This window comes from Cherax quadricarinatus, chromosome 16 (assembly GCF_038502225.1).
Source record: "Cherax quadricarinatus isolate ZL_2023a chromosome 16, ASM3850222v1, whole genome shotgun sequence".
Taxonomy (NCBI): domain Eukaryota; kingdom Metazoa; phylum Arthropoda; class Malacostraca; order Decapoda; family Parastacidae; genus Cherax; species Cherax quadricarinatus.
The window spans coordinates 26,361,869-26,385,778 of NC_091307.1; positions in this window are offsets into that span (position 1 = coordinate 26,361,869).

A 23,910-nucleotide genomic window follows, 5' to 3' on the forward strand; every position below is an offset into this window, starting at 1 on the left:
AGTGATGGAGGAGTGAGTGAGGAGTGAGTGAGGAATGAGGGAGGAGTGAGGGAGGAAAGTGAGCCTAAAATTCCGACTAGACCACAGAGAGGTCTACGAGCAACAACACTCACGGTAGACCACAGAGAGGTCTACGAGCAACAACACTCACGGTAGACCACAGAGAGGTCTACGAGCAACAGACCACAGAGAGGTCTGCAGGGACCTAAAAACAAAGAACTGACAGTAGAGAACATGGTGAAGAGAATACACCAACTCCCACAGGAAGACAATACACACAGCACCAGGAGGTATTGAAGAAGACACTAGAGCAACTATAATGACAGCCGTGACACCTGACAACGCATCTCCATGACGGAGTAGAGGCACTGTGTGAACCCTTAGCGAGGATCTTAAATAAGTTGTTAGAGACATTACAACTTGCTGGATAGCTGGAGGCTCACTCGAGTCAGCACTAACTTTAAGAAAGGAACAGACAGGAGACACTGAAAGCCTGACTTGCATCAGAAGCGTATATATAAAATAGATGGTAAATATAAGTTTAAATTTAGAATGACTGAACAAAGAACACAAATTTAAATACTGAAATATAACTGAACAAAAAGCATTGTCTTATATGTGAAGAACAAAAGTCTGAAATTAGAAAGTCATATTCATTACAACACCACAAACTTCAAACACTAAACATTACAACACCACAAACCTCAAACACAAAACATTACAACACCACAAACTTCACACACTAAACATTACAACACCACAAACCTCAAACACTAAACATTACAACACCACAAACCTCAAACACTAAACATTACAACACCACAAACCTCAAACACTAAACATTACAACACCACAAACCTCAAACACTAAACATTACAACACCACAAACCTCAAACACTAAACATTACAACACCACAAACCTCAAACACTAAACATTACAACACCACAAACTTCAAACACTAAATATTACAACACCACAAACCTCAAACACTAAACATTACAACACCACAAACTTCAAACACTAAACATTACAACACCACAAACCTCAAACACTAAACATTACAACACCACAAACTTCAAACACTAAACATTACAACACCACAAACTTCAAACACTAAACATTACAACACCACAAACTTCAAACACTAAACATTACAACACCACAAACTTCAAACACTAAACATTACAACACCACAAACCTCAAACACTAAACATTACAACACCACAAACTTCAAACACTAAACATTACAACACCACAAACCTCAAACACTAAACTTTACAACACCACAAACTTCAAACACTAAACATTACAACACCACAAACTTCAAACACTAAACTTTACAACACCACAAACTTCAAACACTAAACAAATAAAACGCAGATTTTACAAACAACACAAAACTCTGACAAATTTCCAGTAACAAAAAAAAAAAAAATGCGAGAGACGAGGTGAGACACGCATGATAATGTTGTGAGAGACGAGGTGAGACACGCATGATAATGTTGTGAGAGACGAGGTGAGACACGCATGATAATGTTGTGAGAGACGAGGTGAGACACGCATGATAATGTTGTGAGAGACGAGGTGAGACACGCATAATAATGTTGTGAGAGACGAGGTGAGACACGCATGATAATGTTGTGAGAGACGAGGTGAGACATGCATGATAATGTTGTGAGAGACGAGGTGAGACACGCATGATAATGTTGTGAGAGACGAGGTGAGACATGCATGATAATGTTGTGAGAGACGAGGTGAGACACGCATGATAATGTTGTGAGAGACGAGGTGAGACATGCATGATAATGTTGTGAGAGACGAGGTGAGACACGCATGATAATGTTGTGAGAGACGAGGTGAGACACGCATGATAATGTTGTGAGAGACGAGGTGAGACACGCATGATAATGTTGTGAGAGACGAGGTGAGACCCGCATGATAATGTTGTGAGAGACGAGGTGAGACACGCATGATAATGTTGTGAGAGACGAGGTGAAACATCCATGATAATGTTGTGAGAGACGAGGTGAGACACGCATGATAATGTTGTGAGAGACGAGGTGAGACACGCATGATAATGTTGTGACAGACGAGGTGAGACACGCATGATAATGTTGGGAGAGACGAGGTGAGACACGCATGATAATGTTGTGAGAGACGAGGTGAGACATGCATGATAATGTTGTGAGAGACGAGGTGAGACACGCATGATAATGTTGTGAGAGACGAGGTGAGACACGCATGATAATGTTGTGAGAGACGAGGTGAGACCCGCATGATAATGTTGTGAGAGACGAGGTGAGACATGCATGATAATGTTGTGAGAGACGAGGTGAGACACGCATGATAATGTTGTGAGAGACGAGGTGAGACACGCATGATAATGTTGTGAGAGACGAGGTGAGACACGCATGATAATGTTGTGAGAGACGAGGTGAGACACGCACGATAATGTTGTGAGAGACGAGGTGAGACCCGCATGATAATGTTGTGAGAGACGAGGTGAGACACGCATGATAATGTTGTGAGAGACGAGGTGAGACACACATGATAATGTTGTGAGAGACGAGGTGAGACACACATGATAATGTTGTGAGAGACGAGGTGAGACACACATGATAATGTTGTGAGAGACGAGGTGAGAAACGCATGATAATGTTGTGAGAGACGAGGTGAGACACGCATGATAATGTTGTGAGAGACGAGGTGAGACACGCATGATAATGTGAGAGACGAGGTGAGACACGCATGATAATGTTGTGAGAGACGAGGTGAGACACGCATGATAATGTTGTGAGAGACGAGGTGAGACACACATGATAATGTTGTGAGAGACGAGGTGAGACACACATGATAATGTTGTGAGAGACGAGGTGAGACACACATGATAATGTTGTGAGAGACGAGGTGAGACACACATGATAATGTTGTGAGAGACGAGGTGAGACACACATGATAATGTTGTGAGAGACGAGGTGAGACACACATGATAATGTTGTGAGAGACGAGGTGAGACACACATGATAATGTTGTGAGAGACGAGGTGAAACACGGATGATAATGTTGTGAGAGACGAGGTGAGACACACATGATAATGTTGTGAGAGACGAGGTGAGACACACATGATAATGTTGTGAGAGACGAGGTGAGACACACATGATAATGTTGTGAGAGACGAGGTGAGACACACATGATAATGTTGTGAGAGACGAGGTGAGACCCGCATGATAATGTTGTGAGAGACGAGGTGAGACACACATGATAATGTTGTGAGAGACGAGGTGAGACACACATGATAATGTTGTGAGAGACGAGGTGAGACACACATGATAATGTTGTGAGAGACGAGGTGAGACACACATGATAATGTTGTGAGAGACGAGGTGAGACACACATGGTAATGTTATGAGAGACGAGGTGAGACCCACATGACAATGTTGTGAGAGACGGGGAGAAACACGCATGATAATGTTGTGAGAGACGAAGAGAGACCCGCATGATAATGTTGTGAGAGACGAGGTGAGACCCGCATGATAATGTTGTGAGAGACGAGGTGAGACCCGCATGGTAATGATGTGAGAGACGAGGTGAGACCCGCTTGATAATGTTGTGAGAGACGAGGTGAGACACACATGATAATGTTGTGAGAGAAGAGGTGAGACACGCATGATAATGTTGTGAGAGACGAGGTGAGACCCGCTTGATATTGTTGTGAGAGACGAGGTGAGACACACATGATAATGTTGTGAGAGACGAGGTGAGACACGCATGATAATGTTGTGAGAGACGAGGTGAAACCCGCTTGATAATGTTGTGAGAGACGAGGTGAGACACACATGATAATGTTGTGAGAGACGAGGTGAGACACGCATGATAATGTTGTGAGAGACGAGGTGAGACACGCATGATAATGTTGTGAGAGACGAGGTGAGACATGCATGATAATGTTGTGAGAGACGAGGTGAGACACGCATGATAATGTTGTGAGAGACGAGGTGAGACACGCATGATAATGTTGTGAGAGACGAGGTGAGACACGCATGATAATGTTGTGAGAGACGAGGTGAGACACGCATGATAATGTTGTGAGAGACGAGGTGAGACACGCATGATAATGTTGTGAGAGACGAGGTGAGACACGCACGATAATGTTGTGAGAGACGAGGTGAGACATGCATGATAATGTTGTGAGAGACGAGGTGAGACACGCATGATAATGTTGTGAGAAACGAGGTGAGACATGCATGATAATGTTGTGAGAGACGAGGTGAGACACGCATGATAATGTTGTGAGAGACGAGGTGAGACATGCATGATAATGTTGTGAGAGACGAGGTGAGACACGCATGATAATGTTGTGAGAGACGAGGTGAGACACGCATGATAATGTTGTGAGAGACGAGGTGAGACACGCATGATAATGTTGTGAGAGACGAGGTGAGACACGCATGATAATGTTGTGAGAGACGAGGTGAGACACGCATGATAATGTTGTGGGAGACGAGGTGAGACACGCATGATAATGTTGTGAGAGACGAGGTGAGACATGCATGATAATGTTGTGAAGGACGAGGTGAGACACGCATGATAATGTTGTGAGAGACGAGGTGAGACATGCATGATAATGTTGTGAGAGACGAGGTGAGACACGCATGATAATGTTGTGAGAGACGAGGTGAGACACGCATGATAATGTTGTGAGAGACGAGGTGAGACACGCATGATAATGTTGTGAGAGACGAGGTGAGACACGCATGATAATGTTGAGAGAGACGAGGTGAGACACGCATGATAATGTTGTGAGAGACGAGGTGAGACACGATAATGTTGTGAGAGACGAGGTGATGATAATGTTGTGAGAGACGAGGTGAGACACGCATGATAATGTTGTGAGAGACGAGGTGAGACATGCATGATAATGTTGTGAGAGACGAGGTGAGACACGCATGATAATGTTGTGAGAGACGAGGTGAGACACGCATGATAATGTTGTGAGAGACGAGGTGAGACATGCATGATAATGTTGTGAGAGACGAGGTGAGACACGCATGATAATGTTGTGAGAGACGAGGTGAGACCCGCATGATAATGTTGTGAGAGACGAGGTGAGACATGCATGATAATGTTGTGAGAGACGAGGTGAGACACGCATGATAATGTTGTGAGAGACGAGGTGAGACATGCATGATAATGTTGTGAGAGACGAGGTGAGACACGCATGATAATGTTGTGAGAGACGAGGTGAGACACGCATGATAATGTTGTGAGAGACGAGGTGAGACATGCATGATAATGTTGTGAGAGACGAGGTGAGACACGCATGATAATGTTGTGAGAGACGAGGTGAGACCCGCATGATAATGTTGTGAGAGACGAGGTGAGACATGCATGATAATGTTGTGAGAGACGAGGTGAGACACGCATGATAATGTTGTGAGAGACGAGGTGAGACACGCATGATAATGTTGTGAGAGACGAGGTGAGACACGCATGATAATGTTGTGAGAGACGAGGTGAGACACGCATGATAATGTTGTGAGAGACGAGGTGAGACCCGCATGATAATGTTGTGAGAGACGAGGTGAGACACGCATGATAATGTTGTGAGAGACGAGGTGAGACACACATGATAATGTTGTGAGAGACGAGGTGAGACACACATGATAAAGTTGTGAGAGACGAGGTGAGACACACATGATAATGTTGTGAGAGACGAGGTGAGACACGCATGATAATGTTGTGAGAGACGAGGTGAGACACGCATGATAATGTTGTGAGAGACGAGGTGAGACACACATGATAATGTTGTGAGAGACGAGTGAGACACACATGATAATGTTGTGAGAGACGAGGTGAGACACACATGATAATGTTGTGAGAAACGAGGTGAGACACACATGATAATGTTGTGAGAGACGAGGTGAGACACACATGATAATGTTGTGAGAGACGAGGTGAGACACACATGATAATGTTGTGAGACACGAGGTGAGACCCGCATGATAATGTTGTGAGAGACGAGGTGAGACACACATGATGATGTTGTGAGAGACGAGGTGAGACACACATGATAATGTTGTGAGAGACGAGGTGAGACACACATGATAATGTTGTGAGAGACGAGGTGAGACACACATGATAATGTTGTGAGAGACGAGGTGAGACACACATGGTAATGTTATGAGAGACGAGGTGAGACCCACATGATAATGTTGTGAGAGACGGGGAGAAACACGCATGATAATGTTGTGAGAGACGAAGAGAGACCCGCATGATAATGTTGTGAGAGACGAGGTGAGACCCGCATGATAATGTTGTGAGAGACGAGGTGAGACCCGCATGGTAATGATGTGAGAGACGAGGTGAGACCCGCTTGATAATGTTGTGAGAGACGAGGTGAGACACACATGATAATGTTGTGAGAGACGAGGTGAGACACGCATGATAATGTTGTGAGAGACGAGGTGAGACCCGCTTGATAATGTTGTGAGAGACGAGGTGAGACACACATGATAATGTTGTGAGAGACGAGGTGAGACACGCATGATAATGTTGTGAGAGACGAGGTGAGACCCGCATGATAATGTAGTGAGAGACGAGGTGAGACACACACATGATAATGTTGTGAGAGACGAGGTGAGACACGCATGATAATGTTGTGAGAGACGAGGTGAAACCCGCTTGATAATGTTGTGAGAGACGAGGTGAGACACACATGATAATGTTGTGAGAGACGAGGTGAGACCCACATGATAATGTTGTGAGAGACGAGGTGAGACCCGCATGATAATGTTGGGAGAGACGAGGGGAGACCCGCTTGATAATGTTGTGAGAGACGAGGTGAGACACACATGATAATGTTGTGAGAGACGAGGTGAGACACGCATGATAATGTTGTGAGAGACGAGGTGAGACACGCATGATAATGTTTTGAGAGGCAAGGTGAGACACGCATGATAACGTTGTGAGAGGCGAGGAGAGACCCGCTTGATAATGTTGTGAGACGAGGTGAGACAGGCATGATAATGTTGTGAGAGACGAGGTGAGACACGCATGATAATGTTGTGAGAGACGAGGTAAGACACGCATGATAATGTTATGAGAGACGAGGTGAGACATGCATGATAATGTTGTGAGAGACTAGGTGAGACACGCATGATAACGTTGTGAGAGACGAGGTGAGACCCGCATGATAATGTTGTGAGAGACGAGGTGAGACACGCATGATAATGTTGTGAGAGACGAGGTGATACACGCATGAAAATGTTGTGAGAGACGAGGTGAGACACGCATGATAATGTTGTGAGAGACGAAGTGAGACACGCATGATAATGTTGTGAGAGACGAGCAGAAACAAGCATGATAATGTTGTGAGAGACGAGGTGAGACACGCATGACAATGTTGTGACAGACGAGGTGAGACACGCATGATAATGTTGTGAGAGACGAGGTGAAACACGCATGATAATGTTGTGAGAGACGAGGTGAGACACGCATGATAATGTTGTGAGAGACGAGGTGAGACCCGCATGATAATGTTGTGAGAGACGAGGTGAGACCCGCATGATGATGTTGTGAGAGACGAGGTGAGACTCTAATGATAAAATTGTGAGAGACGAGGTGAGACCCGCATGATAATGTTGTGAGAGATGAGGTGAGACCCGCATGGTAATGTTGTGAGAGGCGATGTGAGACACGCATGATAACGTTGTGAGAGGCGAGGAGAGACCCGCATGGTAATGTTGTGAGAGGCGATGTGAGACACGCATGATAACGTTGTGAGAGGCGAGGTGAGACCCGCATGGTAATGTTGTGAGAGGCGATGTGAGACACGCATGATAATGTTGTGAGAGACGAGGTGAGACCCGCATGATAATGTTGTGAGACGAGGTGAAACACGCATGATAATGTTGTGTGAGACGAGGTTAGACCCGCATGATAATGTTGTGAGAGACGAGGTGAGACACGCATTATAATGTTGTGAGAGACGAGGTGAGACACGCATGATAATGTTGTGATAGACGATGTGAGACATGCATGATAATGTTGTGAGAGACGAGGTGAGACACGCATGTTAATGCTGTGAGAGACGAGGTGAGACGCGCATGATAATGTTGTGAGAGACGAGGTGAGACACGCATCATAGTGTTCTGAGAGACCAGGTGAAACACGCATGATAATGTTGTGAGAGACGATGTGAGACATGCATGATAATGTTGTGAGAGACGAGGTGAGACACGCATGATAATGTTGTGAGAGACGATGTGAGACACGCATGATGATGTTGTGAGAGACGAGGTGAGACACGCATGATAATGTTGTGAGAGAGGATGTGAGACACGCATGATAATGTTGTGAGAGACGAGGTGAGACACGCATGATGATGTTGTGAGAGACGAGGTGAGACACGCATGATAATGTTGTGAGAGACGATGTGAGACACGCATGATGATGTTGTGAAAGACGAGGTGAGACACGCATGATAATGTTGTGAGAGACGATGTGAGACACGCATGATGATGTTGTGAGAGACGAGGTGAGACACGCATGATAATGTTGTGAGAGACGAGGTGAGACCCGCATTGTAATGTTGTGAGAGACGAGGTGAAACACGCATGTTAATGTTGTGAGAGACGAGGTGAGACACGCATGATAATGTTGTGAGAGACGAGGTGAGACGCGCATGGTAATGTTGTGAGAAGCGAGGTGAGACACGCATGATAATGTTGTGAGAGTCGAGGTGAGACACGCATGATAATGTTCTGATGGACGAGCTGAGACGTGCATGATAACGTTGTGAGAGACGAGGTGAGACATGCATGATAATGTTGTGAGAGCCGAGATGAGACACGCATGTTAATGTTGTGAGAGACGAGGTTAGACACGCATGATAATGTTGTGAGAGACGAGGTGAGACACGCATGATAATGTTGTGAGAGACGAGGTGAGACGCGCATGAAAATGTTGTGAGAGACGAGGTGATATCCACATGATAATGTTGTGAGAGACGAGGTGAGACCCGATTGATAATGTTCTGAGAGACGAGGTGAGACCCGCATGATAATGTTGTGAGAGACGAGGTGAGACACGCATGTTAATGTTGTGAGAGACGAGGTTAGACACGCATGATAATGTTGTGAGAGACTAGGTGAAACAAGCATGATAATGTTGTGAGAGACGAGGTGAGACCCGCATGATAATGTTGTGAGAGACGAGGTGAGACACGCATGATAATGTGAGAGACGAGGTGAGACCCGCATGATAATGTTGTGAGAGACGAGGTTAGACACGCATGATAATGTTGTGAGAGACGAGGTGAGACACGCATGATAATGTTGCGAGAGACGAGCTGAGACCCGCATGATAATGTTGTGAGAGTCGAGGTGAGACACGCATGTTAATGTTGTGAGAGACTAGGTGAGACATGCATGATAATGTTGTGAGAGACGAGGTGGGACACTCATGATAATGTTGTGAGAGACAAGGTGAGACACGCATGATAATGTTGTGAGAGACGAGGTGAGACCCACATGATAATGTTGTGAGAGACGAGGTGGGACACGCGTGATAATGTTGTGAGAGTCGAGGTGAGAGCCGCATGATAATGCTGTGAGAGACGAGGTGAGACACGCATGATAATGTTGTGAGAGACGAGGTGAGACACGCATGATTATGTTGTGAGAGACGAGGTGAGACACGCATGATTATGTTGTGAGAGGCGAGGTAAGACCCGCATGATAATGTTGTGAGAGACGAGGTGAGACACGCATTATAATGCTGTGAGAGACGAGGTGAGACACGCATGATAATGTTGTGAGAGACGAGGTGAGACACGCATGACAATGTTGTGAGAGTCGTGGTGATACACACATGATAATGTTGTGAGAGACGAGGTAAGACACGCATGATAATGTTGTGAGAGACGAGTTGAGACCCGCATGGTAATGCTGTGAGAGACGAGGTGAGACATGCATGATAATGTTGTGAGCGACGAGGTGAGACACACATGATAATGTTGTGAGAGACGAGGTGAGACACGCATGATAATGTTGTGAGAGACGAGGTGAGACACGCATATTAATGTTGTGAGAGAGGAGGTGAGACACGCATGATAATGTTGTGAGAGTCGAGATTAGACACGCATGATAGTGTTCTGATGGACGAGCTGAGACGTGCATGATAACGTTGTGAGAGACGAGGTGAGACATGCATGATAATGTTGTGAGAGACGAGATTAGACCCGCCTGGTAATGGTGTGAGAGACGAGTTGAGACACGCATGAAAATGTTGTGAGAGACGAGGTGAGACCCGATTGATAATGTTGTGAGAGACGATGTGAGACCAGCATGATAATGTTGTGAGAGACGAGGTGAGACACGCATGTTAATGTTGTGTGAGACGAGGTTAGACACGCATGATAATGTTGTGAGAGACGATGTGAGACATGCATGATAATGTTGTGAGAGACGAGGTGAAACAAGCATGATAATGTTGTCTCATTATAATGTTGTGAGAGACGAGGTGAGACCCGCATGATAATGTTGTGAGAGACGAGGTGAGACACGCATGATAATGTTGTGAGAGACGAGCTGAGACCCGCATGATAATGTTGTGAGAGACGAGGTGAGACACGCATGTTAATGTTGTGAGAGACGAGGTGGGACACATGATAATGTTGTGAGAGACGAGGTGAGACATGCATGATAATGTTGTGAGAGACGAGGTGGGACACACATGATAATGTTGTGAGAGACGAGGTGAAACACGCATGATAATGTTGTGAGAGACGAGGTGAGACATGCATGATAATGTTGTGAGAGACGAGGTGAGACCTGTAAATAATGTTCTGAGAGACAAGGTGAGACGCGCTTGATAATTTTGTGAGAGCCGAAGAGAGACACGCATAATAATGTTGTGAGAGACGAGGTGAGACACGCATGATAATGTTGTAAGAGACGAGGTGAGACACGCATGATAATGTGAGAGACGAGGTGAGACCCGTAGATAATGTTCTGAGAGATGAGGTGAGACGCGCTTGATAATTTTGTGAGAGCCGAAGAGAGACACGCATGATAATGTTATGAGAGACGAGGTGAGACACGCATGATAATGTTGTGAGAGACGAGGTGAGACACGCATGATAATGTTGTGAGAGACGAGGTTAGACCCACATGATAATGTTGTGAGTGACGAGGTGAGACCCGCATGATAATGTTGTGAGAGACGAGATGAGATCCGCATGATAATGTTGTGAGAGACGAGGTGAGACGCGCATGATAATGTTGTGAGAGACGAGGTGAGACCCGCATGGTAATTTTGTGAGAGGCGAGGTGAGACACGCATGATAATGTTGTGAGAGACGAGGTGAGACACGCATGATAATGTTGTGATGGACGAGCTGAGACACGCATGTTAATGTAGTGAGAGACGAGGTGAGACACGCATGATAATGTTGTGAGAGACGAATTGAGGCACGTATGATAATGTTGTGAGAGACAAGGTGAGACACGCATGATAATGTTGTGAGAGACGAGGTGAGACCCACATGATAATGTTGTGAGAGACGAGGTGAGACACGCATGAAAATGTTGTGAGAGACGAGGTGAGACACGCATGATAATGTTGTGAGAGACGAGGTGAGACCCGCATGATAATGCTGTGATAGACGAGGTGAGACATGCATGATGATGTTGTGAGAGACAAGGTGAGGCCAGCATGATAATGTTGTGAGAGACGAGATGAGACCCGCTTGATAATGTTGTGAGAACCGAGGTGAGACACGCATGATAATGTTGTGAGAGACGAGGTGAGACACGCATGATAATGTTGTGAGAGGCGAGGTGAGACACGCATGTTAATGTTGTGAGAGACGAGGTGAGACCCGTAGATAATGTTCTGAGAGACGAGGTGAGACCCGCTTGATAATGTTGTGTGAGCCGAGGTGAGACCCATATGATAATGTTGTGAGAGACGAGGTGACACACGCATGATAATGTTGTGAGAGACGAGGTGAGACACGCATGATAATGTTGTGAGAGACGAGGTGGGACGCGCATGATAATGTTGTGAGAAACGAGGTGAGACCCGCATGATAATGTTGTGATAGACGAGGTGAGACACGCATGATAATGTTGTGAGAGACGAGGTGAGACACGCATGATAATGTTGTGAGAGACGAGGTGAGACCCGCATGATAATGTTGTGAGGGACGATGTGAGACACGCATGATAATGTTGTGAGAGACGAGGTGAGACACGCATTATAATGTTGTGAGAGACGAGGTTAGACACGCATGATAATGTTGTGAGAGACGAGGTGAGACACGCATGATAATGTTGTGAGAGACGAGGTGAGACACGCATGATAATGTTGTGAGAGACGAGGTGAGACACGCATGATAATGTCGTGAGAGACGAGGTGAGACACGCATGATAATGTTGTGAGAGACGAGCTGAGACCCGCATGATAATGTTGTGAGAGTCGAGGTGAGACACGCATGTTAATGTTGTGAGAGACTATGTGAGACATGCATGATAATGTTGTGAGAGACGAGGTGGGACACTCATGATAATGTTGTGAGAGACAAGGTGAGACACACATGATAATGTTGTGAGAGACGAGGTGAGACCCACATGATAATGTTGTGAGAGACGAGGTGGGACACGCGTGATAATGTTGTGAGAGTCGAGGTGAGAGCCGCATGATAATGCTGTGAGAGACGAGGTGTGACACGCATGATAATGTTGTGAGAGACGAGGTGAGACACGCATGATTATGTTGTGAGAGACGAGGTGAGACATGCATGATTATGTTGTGAGAGGCGAGGTAAGACCCGCATGATAATGTTGTGAGAGACGAGGTGAGACACGCATTATAATGCTGTGAGAGACGAGGTGAGACACGCATGACAATGTTGTGAGAGTCGTGGTGATACACACATGATAATGTTGTGAGAGACGAGGTAAGACACGCATGATAATGTTGTGAGAGACGAGTTGAGACCCGCATGGTAATGCTGTGAGAGACGAGGTGAGACATGCATGATAATGTTGTGAGCGACGAGGTGAGACACACATGATAATGTTGTGAGAGACGAGGTGAGACACGCATGATAATGTTGTGAGAGACGAGGTGAGACACGCATATTAATGTTGTGAGAGAGGAGGTGAGACACGCATGATAATGTTGTGAGAGTCGAGATTAGACACGCATGATAGTGTTCTGATGGACGAGCTGAGACGTGCATGATAACGTTGTGAGAGACGAGGTGAGACATGCATGATAATGTTGTGAGAGACGAGATTAGACCCGCCTGGTAATGGTGTGAGAGACGAGTTGAGACACGCATGAAAATGTTCTGAGAGACGAGGTGAGATCCACATGATAATGTTGTGAGAGACGAGGTGAGACCCGATTGATAATGTTGTGAGAGACGATGTGAGACCCGCATGATAATGTTGTGAGAGACGAGGTGAGACACGCATGTTAATGTTGTGAGAGACGAGGTTAGACACGCATGATAATGTTGTGAGAGACGATGTGAGACACGCATGATAATGTTGTGAGAGACGAGGTGAAACAAGCATGATAATGTTGTCTCATTATAATGTTGTGAGAGACGAGGTGAGACCCGCCTGGTAATGGTGTGAGAGACGAGTTGAGACACGCATGAAAATGTTGTGAGAGACGAGGTGAGATCCACATGATAATGTTGTGAGAGACGAGGTGAGACCCGATTGATAATGTTGTGAGAGACGATGTGAGACCCGCATGATAATGTTGTGAGAGACGAGGTGAGACACGCATGTTAATGTTGTGAGAGACGAGGTTAGACACGCATGATAATGTTGTGAGAGACGATGTGAGACACGCATGATAATGTTGTGAGAGACGAGGTGAGACAAGCATGATAATGTTGTCTCATTATAATGTTGTGAGAGACGAGGTGAGACCCGCATGATAATGTTGTGAGAGACGAGGTGGGACACACATGATAATGTTTTGAGAGACAAGGTGAGACACGCATGATAATATTGTGAGAGACGAGGTGAGACCCACATGATAATGTTGTGAGAGACGAGGTGAAACACGCATGATAATGTTGTGAGAGACGAGGTGAGACATGCATGATAATGTTGTGAGAGACGAGGTGAGACCTGTAAATAATGTTCTGAGAGACAGACGCGCTGATATAATGTTGTGAGAGACGAGGTGAAACACGGATGATAATGTTGTGAGAGACGAGGTGAGACACACATGATAATGTTGTGAGAGACGAGGTGAGACACGCATGATAATGTTGTGAGAGACGAGGTGAGACATGCATGATAATGTTGTGAGAGACGAGGTCAGACCCGCATGATAATGTTGTGAGAGACGAGGTGAGACCCTCATGATAATGTTGTGAGAGACGAGGTGAGACACGCATGTTAATGTTGTGAGAGACGAGGTGAGACACGCATGATAATGTTGTGAGAGACGAGGTGAGACACGCATGATAATGTTGTGAGAGACGAGGTGAGACACGCATGATAATGTTGTGAGAGACGAGGTGAGACACGCATGATAATGTTGTGAGAGACGAGGTGAGACACGCATGATAATGTTGTGAGAGACGAGGTGAGACCCGCATGATAATGTTGTGAGGGACGAGGTGAGACACGCATGATAATGTTGTGAGAGACGAGGTGAGACACGCATTATAATGTTGTGAGAGACGAGGTGAGACACGCATGATAATGTTGTGAGAGACGAGGTGAGACACGCATGATAATGTTGTGAGAGACGAGGTGAGACACGCATGATAATGTTGTGAGAGACGAGGTGAGACCCGCATGATAATGTTGTGAGAGACGAGGTGAGACACGCATGATAATGTTGTGAGAGACGAGGTGAGACACGCATGATAATGTTGTGAGAGACGAGGTGAGACACGCATGATAATGTTGTGAGAGACGAGGTGAGACACGCATGATAATGTTGTGAGAGACGAGGTGAGACCCGCATGATAATGTTGTGAGAGACGAGGTGAGACACGCATGATAATGTTGTGAGAGACGAGGTTAGACCCACATGATAATGTTGTGAGAGACGAGGTGAGACACGCATGATAATGTTGTGAGAGACGAGGTGAGACACGCATGATAATGCTGTGAGAGACGAGGTGAGACACGCATGATAATGTTGTTAGAGACGAGGTGAGACACGCATGATAATGCTGTGAGAGACGAGGTGAGACACGCATGATAATGTTGTGAGAGACGAGGTGAGACACGCATGAAAATGTTGTAAGAGACGAGGTGAGACACGCATGATGATGTTGTGAGAGACGATGTGAGGCCAGCATGATAATGTTGTGAGAGACGAGATGAGACCCTCTTGATAATGTTGTGAGAACCGAGGTGAGACACGCATGATAATGTTGTGAGAGACGAGGTGAGACACGCATGATAATGTTGTGAGAGGCGAGGTGAGACACGCATGTTAATGTTGTGAGAGACGAGGTGAGACCCGTAGATAATGTTCTGAGAGACGAGGTGAGACCCGCTTGATAATGTTGTGTGAGCCGAGGTGAGACCCATATGATAATGTTGTGAGAGACGAGGTGACACACGCATGATAATGATGTGAGAGACGAGGTGAGACACGCATGATAATGTTGTGAGAGACGAGGTGGGACGCGCATGATAATGTTGTGAGAAACGAGGTGAGACCCGCATGATAATGTTGTGATAGACGAGGTGAGACACGCATGATAATGTTGTGAGAGACGAGGTGAGACACGCATGATAATGTTGTGAGAGACGAGGTGAGACCCGCATGATAATGTTGTGAGGGACGAGGTGAGACACGCATGATAATGTTCTGAGAGACGAGGTGAGACACGCATTATAATGTTGTGAGAGACGAGGTTAGACACGCATGATAATGTTGTGAGAGACGAGGTGAGACACGCATGATAATGTTGTGAGAGACGAGGTGAGACACGCATGATAATGTTGTGAGAGACGAGGTGAGACACGCATGATAATGTTGTGAGAGACGAGGTGAGACCCGCATGATAATGTTGTGATAGACGAGGTGAGACACGCATGATAATGTTGTGAGAGACGAGGTGAGACACGCATGATAATGTTGTGAGAGACGAGGTGAGACACGCATGATAATGTTGTGAGAGACGAGGTGAGACACGCATGATAATGTTGTGAGAGACGAGGTGAGACATGCATGATAATGTTGTGAGAGACGAGGTGAGACACGCATGATAATGTTGTGAGAGACGAGGTGAGACACGCATGATAATGTTGTGAGAGACGAGGTGAGACACACATGATAATGTTGTGAGAGACGAGGTGAGACACACATGATAATGTTGTGAGAGACGAGGTGAGACACACATGATAATGTTGTGAGAGACGAGGTGAGACACGCATGATAATGTTGTGAGAGACGAGGTGAGACACACATGATAATGTTGTGAGAGACGAGGTGAGACACGCATGATAATGTTGTGAGAGACGAGGTGAGACACGCATGATAATGTTGTGAGAGACGAGGTGAGACATGCATGATAATGTTCTGAGAGACGAGGTGAGACACACATGATAATGTTCTGAGAGACGAGGTGAGACACGCATGATAATGTTCTGAGAGACGAGGTGAGACACACATGATAATGTTCTGAGAGACGAGGTGAGACACACATGATAATGTTGTGAGAGACGAGGTGAGACACACATGATAATGTTCTGAGAGACGAGGTGAGACACGCATGATAATGTTCTGAGAGACGAGGTGAGACACACATGATAATGTTGTGAGAGACGAGGTGAGACATGCATGATAATGTTGTGAGAGACGAGGTGAAACACACATGGTAATGTTGTGAGAGACGAGGTGAGACACACATGATAATGTTGTGAGAGACGAGGTGAGACACGCATGATAATGTTGTGAGAGACGAGGTGAGACACACATGATAATGTTGTGAGAGACGAGGTGAGACACGCATGATAATGTTGTGAGAGACGAGGTGAGACATGCATGATAATGTTGTGAGAGACGAGGTCAGACCCGCATGATAATGTTGTGAGAGACGAGGTGAGACCCTCATGATAATGTTGTGAGAGACGAGGTGAGACACGCATGTTAATGTTGTGAGAGACGAGGTGAGACACGCATGATAATGTTGTGAGAGACGAGGTGAGACACGCATGATAATGTTGTGAGAGACGAGGTGAGACACACATGATAATGTTGTGAGAGACGAGGTGAGACACGCATGATAATGTTGTGATAGACGAGGTGAGACACGCATGATAATGTTGTGAGAGACGAGGTGAGACACACATGATAATGTTGTGAGAGACGAGGTGAGACACGCATGATAATGTTGTGAGAGACGAGGTGAGACACACATGATAATGTTGTGAGAGACGAGGTGAGACACGCATGATAATGTTGTGATAGACGAGGTGAGACACGCATGTTAATGTTGTGAGAGACGAGGTGAGACCCGTAGATAATGTTCTGAGAGACGAGGTGAGACCCGCATGATAATGTTGTGAGGGACGAGGTGAGACACGCATGATAATGTTGTGAGAGACGAGGTGAGACACGCATTATAATGTTGTGAGAGACGAGGTTAGACACGCATGATAATGTTGTGAGAGACGAGGTGAGACACGCATGATAATGTTGTGAGAGACGAGGTGAGACACGCATGATAATGTTGTGAGAGACGAGGTGAGACCCGCATGATAATGTTGTGATAGATGAGGTGAGACACGCATGATAATGTTGTGAGAGACGAGGTGAGACACGCATGATAATGTTGTGAGAGACGAGGTGAGACACGCATGATAATGTTGTGAGGGACGAGGTGAGACACGCATGATAATGTTGTGAGAGACGAGGTGAGACCCGCATGATAATGTTGTGAGAGACGAGGTGAGACACGCATGATAATGTTGTGAGAGACGAGGTGAGACCCACATGATAATGTTGTGAGAGACGAGGTGAGACACGCATGTTAATGTTGTGAGAGACGAGGTGAGACACGCATGATAATGTTGTGAGAGACGAGGTGAGACACGCATGATAATGTTGTTAGAGACGAGGTGAGACACGCATGATAATGTTGTGAGAGACGAGGTGAGACACTCATGATAATGTTGTGAGAGACGAGGTGAGACACGCATGAAAATGTTGTGAGAGACGAGGTGAGACACGCATGATGATGTTGTGAGAGACGATGTGAGGCCAGCATGATAATGTTGTGAGAGACGAGATGAGACCCGCTTGATAATGTTGTGAGAACCGAGGTGAGACACGCATGATAATGTTGTGAGAGACGAGGTGAGACACGCATGATAATGTTGTGAGAGGCGAGGTGAGACACGCATGTTAATGTTGTGAGAGACGAGGTGAGACCCGTAGATAATGTTCTGAGAGACGAGGTGAGACCCGCTTGATAATGTTGTGTGAGCCGAGGTGAGACCCATATGATAATGTTGTGAGAGACGAGGTGACACACGCATGATAATGTTGTGAGAGACGAGGTGAGACACGCATGATAATGTTGTGAGAGACGAGGTGGGACGCGCATGATAATGTTGTGAGAAACGAGGTGAGACCCGCATGATAATGTTGTGATAGACGAGGTGAGACACGCATGATAATGTTGTGAGAGACGAGGTGAGACACGCATGATAATGTTGTGAGAGACGAGGTGAGACCCGCATGATAATGTTGTGAGGGACGAGGTGAGACACGCATGATAATGTTCTGAGAGACGAGGTGAGACACGCATTATAAAGTTGTGAGAGACGAGGTTAGACACGCATGATAATGTTGTGAGAGACGAGGTGAGACACGCATGATAATGTTGTGAGAGACGAGGTGAGACACGCATGATAATGTTGTGAGAGACGAGGTGAGACACGCATGATAATGTTGTGAGAGACGAGGTGAGACCCGCATGATAATGTTGTGATAGACGAGGTGAGACACGCATGATAATGTTGTGAGAGACGAGGTGAGACACGCATGATAATGTTGTGAGAGACGAGGTGAGACACGCATGATAATGTTGTGAGAGACGAGGTGAGACACGCATGATAATGTTGTGAGAGACGAGGTGAGACATGCACGATAATGTTGTGAGAGACGAGGTGAGACACGCATGATAATGTTGTGAGAGACGAGGTGAGACACGCATGATAATGTTGTGAGAGACGAGGTGAGACACACATGATAATGTTGTGAGAGACGACGTGAGACACACATGATAATGTTGTGAGAGACGAGGTGAGACACACATGATAATGTTGTGAGAGACGAGGTGAGACACGCATGATAATGTTGTGAGAGACGAGGTGAGACACGCATGATAATGTTGTGAGAGACGAGGTGAGACATGCATGATAATGTTGTGAGAGACGAGGTGAAACACACATGATAATGTTGTGAGAGACGAGGTGAGACACACATGATAATGTTGTGAGAGACGAGGTGAGACACGCATGATAATGTTGTGAGAGACGAGGTGAGACACACATGATAATGTTGTGAGAGACGAGGTGAGACACGCATGATAATGTTGTGAGAGACGAGGTGAGACATGCATGATAATGTTGTGAGAGACGAGGTCAGACCCGCATGATAATGTTGTGAGAGACGAGGTGAGACCCTCATGATAATGTTGTGAGAGACGAGGTGAGACACGCATGTTAATGTTGTGAGAGACGAGGTGAGACCCGCATGATAATGTTGTGAGAGACGAGGTGAGACCCGCATGATAATGTTGTGAGAGACATGGTGAGACACGCATGATAATGTTGTGAGAGACGAGGTGAGACCCACATGATAATGTTGTGAGAGACGAGGTGAGACACGCATGTTAATGTTGTGAGAGACGAGGTGAGACACGCATGATAATGTTGTGAGAGACGAGGTGAGACAAGCATGATAATGTTGTGAGAGACGAGGTGAGACCCACATGATAATGTTGTGAGAGACGAGGTGAGACACGCATGTTAATGTTGTGAGAGACGAGGTGAGACACGCATGATAATGTTGTGAGAGACGAGGTGAGACACGCATGATAATGTTGTGAGAGACGAGGTGAGACCCGGATGATAATGTTGTGAGGGACGAGGTGAGACACGCATGATAATGTTGTGAGAGACGAGGTGAGACACGCATTATAATGTTGTGAGAGACGAGGTTAGACACGCATGATAATGTTGTGAGAGACGAGGTGAGACACGCATGATAATGTTGTGAGAGACGAGGTGAGACACGCATGATAATGTTGTGAGAGACTAGGTGAGACACGCATGATAATGTTGTGAGAGACGAGGTGAGACCCGCATGATAATGTTGTGAGAGACGAGGTGAGACAAGCATGATAATGTTGTGAGAGACGAGGTGAGACCCACATGATAATGTTGTGAGAGACGAGGTGAGACACGCATGATAATGTTGTGAGAGACGAGGTGAGACACGCATGATAATGTTGTGAGAGACGAGGTGAGACACGCATGATAATGTTGTGAGGGACGAGGTGAGACCCGGATGATAATGTTGTGAGGGACGAGGTGAGACACGCATGATAATGTTGTGAGAGACGAGGTGAGACACGCATTATAATGTTGTGAGAGACGAGGTTAGACACGCATGATAATGTTGTGAGAGACGAGGTGAGACACGCATGATAATGTTGTGAGAGACGAGGTGAGACACGCATGATAATGTTGTGAGAGACTAGGTGAGACACGCATGATAATGTTGTGAGAGACGAGGTGAGACCCGCATGATAATGTTGTGATAGACGAGGTGAGACACGCATGATAATGTTGTGAGAGACGAGGTGAGACACGCATGATAATGTTGTGAGAGACGAGGTGAGACACGCATGATAATGTTGTGAGAGACGAGGTGAGACACGCATGATAATGTTGTGAGAGACGAGGTGAGACACTCATGATAATGTTGTGAGAGACGAGGTGAGACACTCATGATAATGTTGTGAGAGACGAGGTGAGACACGCATGATAATGTTGTGAGAGACGAGGTGAGACACGCATGATAATGCCGCCATTTTCACTCTTCTCTTTACTTTTTAAATGTTACTCGAAACAAGAAAAATCTGCATAATTCTTCAAGAAAGGTAAAGTATAAGCTGGGTCCAGCATGTCACTAACAGGTCCCAGATGCTACATGCATGAGGGAGAGTAAAGAGTGCACGGTGTAGGACTTTTGCTTGGGGACATACCCCTCACATCCACTGCATGATACAGTCGTCGATGACTGACTAGTGTTGCTCTTATGTTTAGTGGATTTGGACTTAACCTTCGTGGGAGGAACGATGTGAATAAGACATTATAAACCTTATTACATTTACTCAGACAACGTTTCGGTCACTAGGGATTTTATCTCTCCATATAGAACAGAGATATAAAGAAATACAGAGGGGAAATGCATATTGCATTCTGGGCTCACGTACGGCTTCGGAGGAGCTGGAGCAGATTCATAATCTTTGATTTATTTACCAATGTATTCATGTTTGTGTTTCCTGTCAATGTATTCTGTCTATTAATAAAGATCACATAGAATATAGAATATAGGGGATGGTAGGAGAAGAAAATATTCAAACAGCTCCGGGGAGAACCTTGAGTTTTCCCTGAGGTACGTTTATTGTCTTCTCTGAGGATGAGGGTCCCCAGTACAGTTCAGGAGGTGGTACCTCCCTATATCTATTCTAACACTAATATATATATATATATATATATATATATATATATATATATATATATATATATATATATATATATATATATATATATATATATATATATATATATATATACATCTATAAACAAACTTAAGTGCATAATGTTTTATCTTTGCAGAGAGACGTCGGTGGCCACAACACTCAACAACTTGTCATATAATTCCAGAAAGGCTCCAAGTGTGTTGGAAGAAGAGGAGGTGGTAGGGGAGAGTGGGGACGGAGCAGGAGTTAGGAGGGGAGAAAATTTATGTGGGGAAGGGGAAAGGAGAGGGGAGAGGGAAGGCGACACAATTGTAATAACAAATGGATGAGCATACGTTGTGGTCCCTGAATGATGAGTGGATGTTAGCAGTGATGTCAGATGTGTTGTAGGTATACTGATGTCAGTGGGGATGCCAGATGTGTTGCAAGTATTGGGATGTCGGTGGTGATGCCAGACTTGTTGAAAATATAGGGATGTCAGTGTCTGGTGATGGCAGCATCAGTCATCTCGTAGGTTCTAGCGCTGCTCATATACAAGTAAGCGTGAACCATAAGAGACTGAATTGTGAATCTTTATTCCAGCATCAATCAATTTTATGACAAATGTTAAGACTTACCAGTGAAAAAAAAAACTGACTGTGTGGTTTAAGTAAGAACAAAAATGACTGAATCACTGTGTAACGTTGGTGATGATAGCCAGACCAGCCTTCAGTCCGTATCGTCAGGGCACTCAGACACCTCTTCTGTACTTCGTACATCGTCTGCCCCCACCAACTACACTTAGGCCGCTCCCTCATCTTGTCCTATAGTGTCATACTGTGGGCGGCATGAGTTTCCGGAGCGTGAGGTCCGGGGGTGTAGGTGTGGGTGGCCTGGGGCGGCGTCGGGCCACAACCAGTCTCCTGGAACACCTGCAACCTGTCTCACACCACCGAGCCAACACCCCCAGCATCACCATCTTCCGTGCCTCCCGCAGGTAAGTTCGTAACACTCCACAACCAACACACAACTCGAAATCAAAATTGTACGATGTTTCGGTCGATCATAAACCATTATGAAGTAGCAACAGTTAGATCATTTTGTTAATAATGCCAGCAAACTGTTCAGTGAAGGGAGAGATAAGAAACCCAAGGACAGTACATTGTACTGGGAGACGCAAACATCTAGAGAAACAAATGTGGGAGTAAGTCTCATGTTAAGGATGTTGTGTACGAAGGAAGACACAGCAGGATGGAGTCTACTGAACTACAGTAGTGATGTAAGACTTTGAAAGGGAAGATAATGAGATGACCGTGAACCTTAAGAGGCACTTTAGTTCCTCCGTCTTCTAATAACATGTTCATTTTTCCACTATAATCTACCTTGTCCATACTTACTATCGCATTTACTTTGTTTTGTAAGGTGAAGTCCAGGATCTTTCCTTAATTCATGGTATAACTTAACAAATATCTGAGGACAGTTGTGTTGCAGAAGTCTGAGGAAAACTCAGACCTCTGCAACACAATTGTCCTCAAAGATTTGTTGAGTTATACCATGTATTAAAGAAAGATCCTGGACTTCACCTTACAAAGTAAATGTGATAGTAATTATGGACAAGGTAGATTATAGTGGAAAAATAGATATGTTATTAGAAGACGGAGGAACTTACGTGCCTCTTAACACCAGTGTCTGACCCGGTTGTTCCTCTGTCAATGCTTGTCTCTCACAGTTTATTGCGAAATTCTCAAACCTCGGGACACCAACGAGACAGATGTGCAACGTGAGTCAACTTTATTATGGAACAGTTTCACCCATTAGGGGATTTAACCTCTGATAAATCTCCTGCTGGACGAAAGATTATTGTGTACCTTTTTTCGTAAGAAAACAGACTTTACGTCGCCATATCTGTCCTAACTTTTAAATTTTCCAATATTATTCTTCATTCACGACTTGATAATGGCCGAGGAAGACCGAAAAAATCGTTTAGATTATATTTTTCAATGGTAAGTTAGTTTCCAATTCTTCCACCTTTGTTTCTCCTCACGATCTTTCCATTCTTTACACGTTTCTTCTACTATCTTCTTAATATCTTACCTAATCGTTTTAAATCATATTTTTTTTCGTATTTCCTTTGCTTCTACCTTATTGTGTC